This window comes from Lepidochelys kempii, chromosome 4, assembly GCF_965140285.1.
Source record: "Lepidochelys kempii isolate rLepKem1 chromosome 4, rLepKem1.hap1, whole genome shotgun sequence".
Lineage (NCBI taxonomy): Eukaryota > Metazoa > Chordata > Testudines > Cheloniidae > Lepidochelys > Lepidochelys kempii.
In genome coordinates, this window is record NC_136383.1 from 37,452,621 (window position 1) to 37,460,109 (window position 7,489).

Genomic DNA, 7,489 nt, shown 5'->3' on the forward strand with positions numbered 1-7,489 from the left:
TAGTTGGCAGCTCTTGTGACTAATAGTTAAACCAAGATGCTGCAATGATTTTGTTACTACGTTATTCTTCCCACATATAAACTAAAGCCCACTGTTTTCTTACTGGTAGGTCTTGTTGATTTTTAATGCCTGTGCACATGGGGTGAAATTGACTCTGGGTGCATAAAGTCAGAGTTATCAAGTGAAGTGGAGAGGGGAGCCATAGTTCCAGTGGCCCCTCTCCTGGCGCACTCCCAGTGCCCATATCATGGCATCCTGCACCAGCTTAGGGTTCGTGCTGTAACCATGCATTTCTGCTCTGCATGCAATGGGTGGTGTGCCAGCATTTCCTCTCTGCCCACAGGTCCTATGCAGGGCTCAGTTGGTCCCCAGGGGCTTTAACTGGGTTTCTGAGAATTTCATGCTGTGTACCATGAGGGGCTCACCTCCCATGACAAACTGATGTGGAGGAATCTGCAGTAGAGACTCTTCCAAAAGAACTCCATCTTGTGGGTTTTCCAAGGGAGGGAGTGCTTTGGCCTACAGAATTTGCCATACCTGATCGTATTAGTAGTCTATAAAATCTGGTAACTTATCCTTGGTAGAAGTCAATACCAGATATTTCAGAGCAGGGAGGGGAACCCTGTAATATACAGAACTAATTTGGCTATTGATGGTGGGGGAAATTCCTTCCTGATCCCTTTAGTTAGCAGTTTATGCCCTGAAGCATGAGATCTGATTATCCTTAGTTTAGCATAATTAACTATAAATGTTGTTGGTTGTAAAATGTATCCAGCAATTTAATTAAAACAAAACAGTCAGTGTTTGATACTTTATTCCTTGTGTCAGGCAATTGGCAATGATATCCTTTATGCCCTTGAACTTGTATATAACTCATAAAATAAATAAATAAATATAGCCTTGTTTACAGGCAGATGGGAAGCATCTTATGTAGCACAGAAGGAACTGAGGGGCTATTTATACCTTCATCTTACCAGGCGGTAGCATAAGAGGGACATTGCTCAAGCAAAGATGTTCAATCAGCTCTTTTCTCCTTTGTGAAAGGCACAGTTTATCTGACTGAGGGATAATTGAACGCATCACAAGATGACAAAGTGAGCTAATTTTATCAAGGGGTGAGCTGTAAGGATTAATTTTTAGACTTCAGCTATGCCTAATTTCTTTTTGATCCTAGCAAAAGTAATAATGTCTGTCTTTTTGACATGGCCATTTTAGCATTTATGTTGCAAATTACTATTCAGGGTAGAATATTAGAATGTGATGGGAAAAAAAGGCATAGACAGACTCTTACTGTACACAGTCATTTTGATCCAAAAGTGAGGAAAAATGACCCAGGTTGTGAAAGAAGTAATATCTGGGTCACTGAATCAATCTTGCACCAGTTTATGACTGTGCAGAGAAACAGAAAGGGAACACCGAGAAATAGTCATTAAATCCTGTTAACAAATTATATCCATCACTTGGGCTCAGTTTTTCTTCAGTTTTAGGCATACGAATACCATAAGCAGCAAGCATAGCTCTGAGCTCATAAATCAGTTCTGAAATGTAAAAATCTGTGAGGCTCTACAGGGAATGTTTAAAGAAGTGTTGTATTAAACCAGCAACACAGATGTATAAAAAGTAGATGAAGATTGAGTTTATCTACTGCCTTCCACTTTGGAGAATTACAAAGGAATGTTATCTTTTTTTTTTTTTTGTAAGCTGACAAAGGCAGGAACACAATTTATGTCTCTCCCTCATTATTTCTTTCTTTTTTTTTTTCTTTAAGGGGGGGGAGATTTCTGAAATTGTAAAGCACTGCTAAATCTCATCAAAGAACTGAAATGCCAATCTACCAAATTAATTTAACTTGTTCACTTGGAGCAACGATGAGTATTTTATTAGGGAGGATGTATGCATGGAGAATTGCTTTTTCATTATCCTTCTGAGTTGCAGGGAATTCAAGCTGATAGAAACTCAATAGATTCTGGTTACTGCCCGTTATGTTGTTAAAAGGAAGAACATGTCAAATCATCTGCTGATCGGATAATGTGTTGGCAAGAACAGATCTCTTGAGTTTACATTACTTGTGGACAATGCAGGAGTGTCAGATGTAAAGCAGGTTATAGTATATATTTTAACAAGGTCTCTACTAAAGATGTTTCCTCAGGCAGTGGGTAGGATGGGAGAAGGTACCTAACTGCTAATGTAAAGTGAATTATTCCTGCCTGTAAAGTTTCCACTTTGTTATATGATGTACTCTGCATACCACTCTATGCTGAAGCTGTACATCTTGGACTGCAATCTTACCATTTCACCACGGACTGTATGGTTTTGAGACCAACAGAGGAAGATAGTGCCTCATTTCATAGCAGTTTTATTCTTTCCTCTAGGCCAGTGCTGAACCTAATGCTTTTGCTGGGGAATGTTGTGTTGGAAGCTCTCTTTCAAATTAGTCTCAGAAATCCTTGTCCCTTTTTGGAAGCATAGGTGATTTAGACATATTATTCTAACCAAATTCCAATGTGTGTAATTTCATTCTACCTGTTTATAATTCTCTGTGCAGTTTCATAGGGAAAGTTATGGCATTTTTTACTACTTTCTGATCTCCATTGTAGAATAGTGCTTTTGAGTTCAAGCAATGTATGAGCCCAGAAATGGCTGCATTTTGGTGGTTGGTGAAGTGGTTCCTGAATATAAATAAGGCCAAACGCTGCAAGATGTAGGTGAATGAAGTTTACTCAAGCGAGTAGTCCCAAGGGTTACTCATGTGAGGAAAAAGGCATGTGTTGTGATGTTTGATGTATGCATTTGCAGCAAGGGAGGCGTATGCATGCAAAGGCAGCTAGGCAACTGTACTCCATTCTTTGGGGTGTCTTGAGTCTTGCTAATGATTATCTTGCACCAGTGATGCTTCTTGAGATCTGTTTTTTCTTTATTACATATTTATAAACAAAACAAAAAAAACAAAACTAAAGTGTGGAGGTGATTTTATATATACCACCCAGCCTATGCTGGAGGGAGCCCTTGAAACAGTGGGAGAAGGAACTGAAGCAAAACAGAGGAAAAGCTGGAGTTGGTGGGATGCCAGGAAGTCACGGAAGAGGAACATAAGTAATGTAGAGAGGGGTGGTTGGGTGCAGGCTGGCAGGCCCACTCAGACAACGAGGAAGGAACTATTGGAGAATTCTGACACGCTCTGACAAAGATTTTGGACCAAACATCTGAGTTATCTAAGACCTGAAACTCTCAGTTCCAGCTGTGAAGGCCAAAGGCTCAACCCCAAATAGTTTCATAACCAAAACACCAATAGTGGGCTGCCTCCCAGTCTTTCAGGAGAAAGGCACCTACCTCAGCCCTTTCCTTTGGGCTTGGCTCCCCAACCAGTCTCTTATTTGAGTGTTTCTTGGTCTGTCTGTTCCTCCCCACGGGCTGCTCCAGCTAGCAGGCCTGTCTCCACAACTCTGCAAGTGACACTCCCTTGGGCCAGAAAGGAGGCTAGAGCTGTCTCCCATCAGTCCTGAACTGAGTCAGGCTTTCTCCTTTTAGTCCCTCTCCAGATTTGGCACTGGCTGCAGGTATAGCAGGGCAGGGCTAGCTGGACCCAAAAGGCTCTCCGTAACACCTTCTCTGCTGTTGTGGGACCTCTCTGCCCAATCACACTTCCCTTCATCTCCTACTCCTTTTCCTCTTTCAGGGATTCCGCCTGTATGGTGACTTCTTTTGTTTCATAAAGATAATGTCTCCTGCTTCTGCATTTGAAAAGCCCAGATGCAGGGTGGAAAAGGAAGCTTGCATCATAATGCCTGTTTGCTTTGGTTTCCTGTCACATCTGGATTACTATGGCAGTTGCGGCTCCTCAATCCACCACTCCTCCTGACTACAAATCTGGAAGTGATACATTGTGAAGCAACTTTGTTATAGCCTAGAGCTCACTGCAGCAAAATCAAACCACATCATCTTCCAGGGTCCAAGTACGCTGTGTTACTAGTAAAGCTGTCATGGCTACTCCTGAAAATTCAATCTATGAGCTAACTAATACCCATGCATTATTTAGTGTATATCCAATAGGGTTTGTTGCTAATGCTAATAGGAGAAATATCATCTTCCAGGGACAGCACTTCCAAGAACAGTGCAGGCATGGCAGGGAGAGAGCCAGCAGCATGATGCATGATTCTGGAATGTAATAAAATTGTATGCATGTATTCATTGCTTATAGAAAACTGCACACATTTTTAAAGGTAGGAAAATCTGCAATTCATTGATCAAGAATGGAAAAATAGATTATTTACAATGTAAGGAAACTTTAATTTTTGTGAAGACTTTCAGATGGGGGGGGAGAAATTACATTTGTGCTTAATTTCCCCCGCCCCCGGCCGCCTTCATAAACGTAATGTGATATAAAAATTCATCTCTCGCATTTCCCAGAAGCCTTGTTAACTTCTTGCTTTCATCTCCCGGGCAACTTCACTAATATTAAAAGCTCTTCAACCTTTCTTTAAAGAAAATTAAATTAGGAGTTAAATTTTAGATGATATTTCAGTTTTGATGAACTGTCCTTGCTTTGCAGTTGTAGAAGGCAGGCAAGATAGAGAGGCCAGAGGACAGCAGGACCTGTGAAATTCAGCGGCTGATTTGCTGGGCACTGCTGGAAGCCTGCTGGAGATTTCTCCCCACCCTCCCCCGACCCCGCATCCAGCAATGGGGATGAGAAGTGGTAGGGTGGGGTAGAAAGCTTGTGAGGAAGTGAAGACAGCCTCTGTGTGTGTGCACGCACGCATGCGCACACATAAGTGAAGAGGTGGGTGTTGCTTCAGTGAAGGGAAATGGCAGTAGAGCTACATGAGAATGCAACCCTCAGCAAGAGAGATGGGGGGGAGAGGGAGGCGGGCAGGTTAGAACTGGGACCTGTTCCCCATCCACGCTGCCTGAGAAGCAATTGTCCCGGACTCTGCTAAGAAGATTCTTGCAGCCTCACCCACTGACAGAGCTGGAACCCTGGTAAAATTGTCTTTCTGTAACTCTTTGTCCAGACTAGAATTTAAAGGTGTATTTTTAGAATGTGTTAGCTTGCACCTTCTATTTACTATTTGTATTACAATAGCACCAACATCCCCAACCAAGATCCGGGCCTCATTGTGCTAGGTGTAAACACATGGGGACAGTCCTGTCTCTTTAGACAATAAAGAAAACATAGGGAAAGGGAGGCACAGAGACTTGCCTCAAGTCCCACAGGTCATTGATTGAATCAAATGGAACACGTCCGTCCTGACTCAACTCAAGTTCCCTGTCAATTAGATGCCTTGCTTAAGTAACACATTCTAGAACAGCGTTGTCAATTCTTGAGTATGTTGTGACTCTCGCTATTTGGCATTTTTCTTAAAGATCCAGCTCCTGGATTCAAGTGGTTATGTGAGACTCTTGGCTTTTTTTTTTTTTAATGAAAACTTCTAGCCCTCCGGTTGCAGAGAAAAGCTTGGAAAAACTGACCACCTTGTCTTTTTATTTGTATTTTGAAGAGTAGAGATATTTGGATTATTCCTTTCTTAAACAGCTGCTACTAACAGCTAGAATGACTAAATTAAATATTAGTGAAATATCTAAGCTAATTTACCACAATCTGGTCATTTGTTATTGGTAAGTAACAACAAGAGAGCCTGAAAGGATTAAGAAAGCAGGATTTTTTTTTGCATATTAGTTAGATTTCATTTTATGCGTAACAGAAATGCTGATACTCTTTATTTTACATTCCAGCTGAAATAATACATTTCTGATGGGCCATCACAGCCACTGCACCATCTGCTTTCACTAGGCTATTTATTCCTACTTTTCTAACCCCTTTCCTTTCTTCCTTAAAATCAAACGTACTTTCTTAAACCTGATTAAGTAAAACATCTACTGATTTCTTTTTGAAATGTATTTAAAAAGCCATAGTGGATTGGAACCCAGGTCCATCTAGTCCACTGTCTTGTCTCTAAGTGACCACTACCATATGCCTCAGAGGGAAGTGCTAGAAACCCTTTAGCTGGACTGCTACAGCGTAGTTTGCCCACTCATAGAATATGACTACTCACATTGACCTTGGTGGGAATACTAATGAGCTTAAAATTAGGGTTAAGCTTGAGTATCTTCCTCAGTTGGCACCTGGCATACAAGGGCTTATATTCCTTCTTTAAGAAATAATGTTCTAATCCTATCTATGGTAACTGGATTTTCTAATTCACTGTTTAAAAGGCTAGTCCTTTTTTATTTAAAAAAAAAACTTCACGAATACCTTGACTTCAACAATAATTACTAGCAATGAGTTCCACTGATTAATTTTTTGATATATTTTCTTTTCCCAGGTTTAAATTTGCCTTTCAATGGCATTGAGTGCCCCTTTCATCTTGGATTATGAGAATGGGTAAATAAAAATGCATGCCTTACCTCCTCTAGATAGTTACTTTGAATATCTGTATCACAACCCTGTGATGGGGTGTTTACCCCTCACTAGCCTAGAAAGGGTTAATGAAACTGAGATGCGGCCAGTTAAGCAGATATGCAACACCTGAAGGGCATTGGATGACCTAAATAACTGCCAGAATGACAAAGCAGCCCAGCTGAGAAAGAGCAGGCAGAGTAGGGTCCCAATTGTATAGGGACAGTCCCGATATTTGGGGCTTTTTCTTATATAGGCTCCTATTACCCCCCCCACACACACACAGCCCCTGTCCTGATTTTTCACACTTGCTGTCTGCTAACCCTAAGGCACAGCTAGTATAAAGCCAGGAAGTTGGCAGTCGAAAAGGGTTGTAGTGAAGAAGCGTGTAGCCACACTCTGGATATTAGGGAGAGAAGGAAGGAAACCTAGGGGGAGAGGGTGTAGGAAAAGGCTCAGGGAAACTGCCGCAAGATTAAAGATGGTGTAGACCTTGGCCTCTGATAAAAAGGTCCCTGAGCTAGAACCCAGAGTGGAGGGCAGGCTCAGGTTCCCCTACCAGCCACTGGGGAAGTGACACAGTCAGGGCAGTGTGGAAGACTGCCATTTTGGATGGAGAGATTTTGATAACCCCTGGAAGGGGAAAACACAGTGACCTGGGTCGGAGGTCCAGGCTATAAAGAAAAAGTGCCCTGAGTTGCAGAGAGAGAGAGAGAGAGGCAGAAGGGTGCATGAGACATAGGAGGGTGTTGGACCTGGAAGAAGTGAAACCCCAAAGCCACTAGGAGGAGGCAGCCTACTGATGAGTGGACTCCATGACAAACCCCTCTTATTCATTGTCCTCTTAAACTAAGCAGTGCCAATCTTATTTATTTTTATTGTGGACCACGACCCAACTATGTGAGGTAGTACAGAGAATAAACACAGAATAAAACACAAACACAGAATAAAAAGATAGTCCCTGCCCCAAATCTTGTCACTCTGTTCATATGGAAGTCTCTACGTCCATTTAATCACCTTCATCACACATCTCTGAACCCCCATCATTTCCTCTACATCCTTTTTTTTAAGATGGGATGACCAGAATATGCT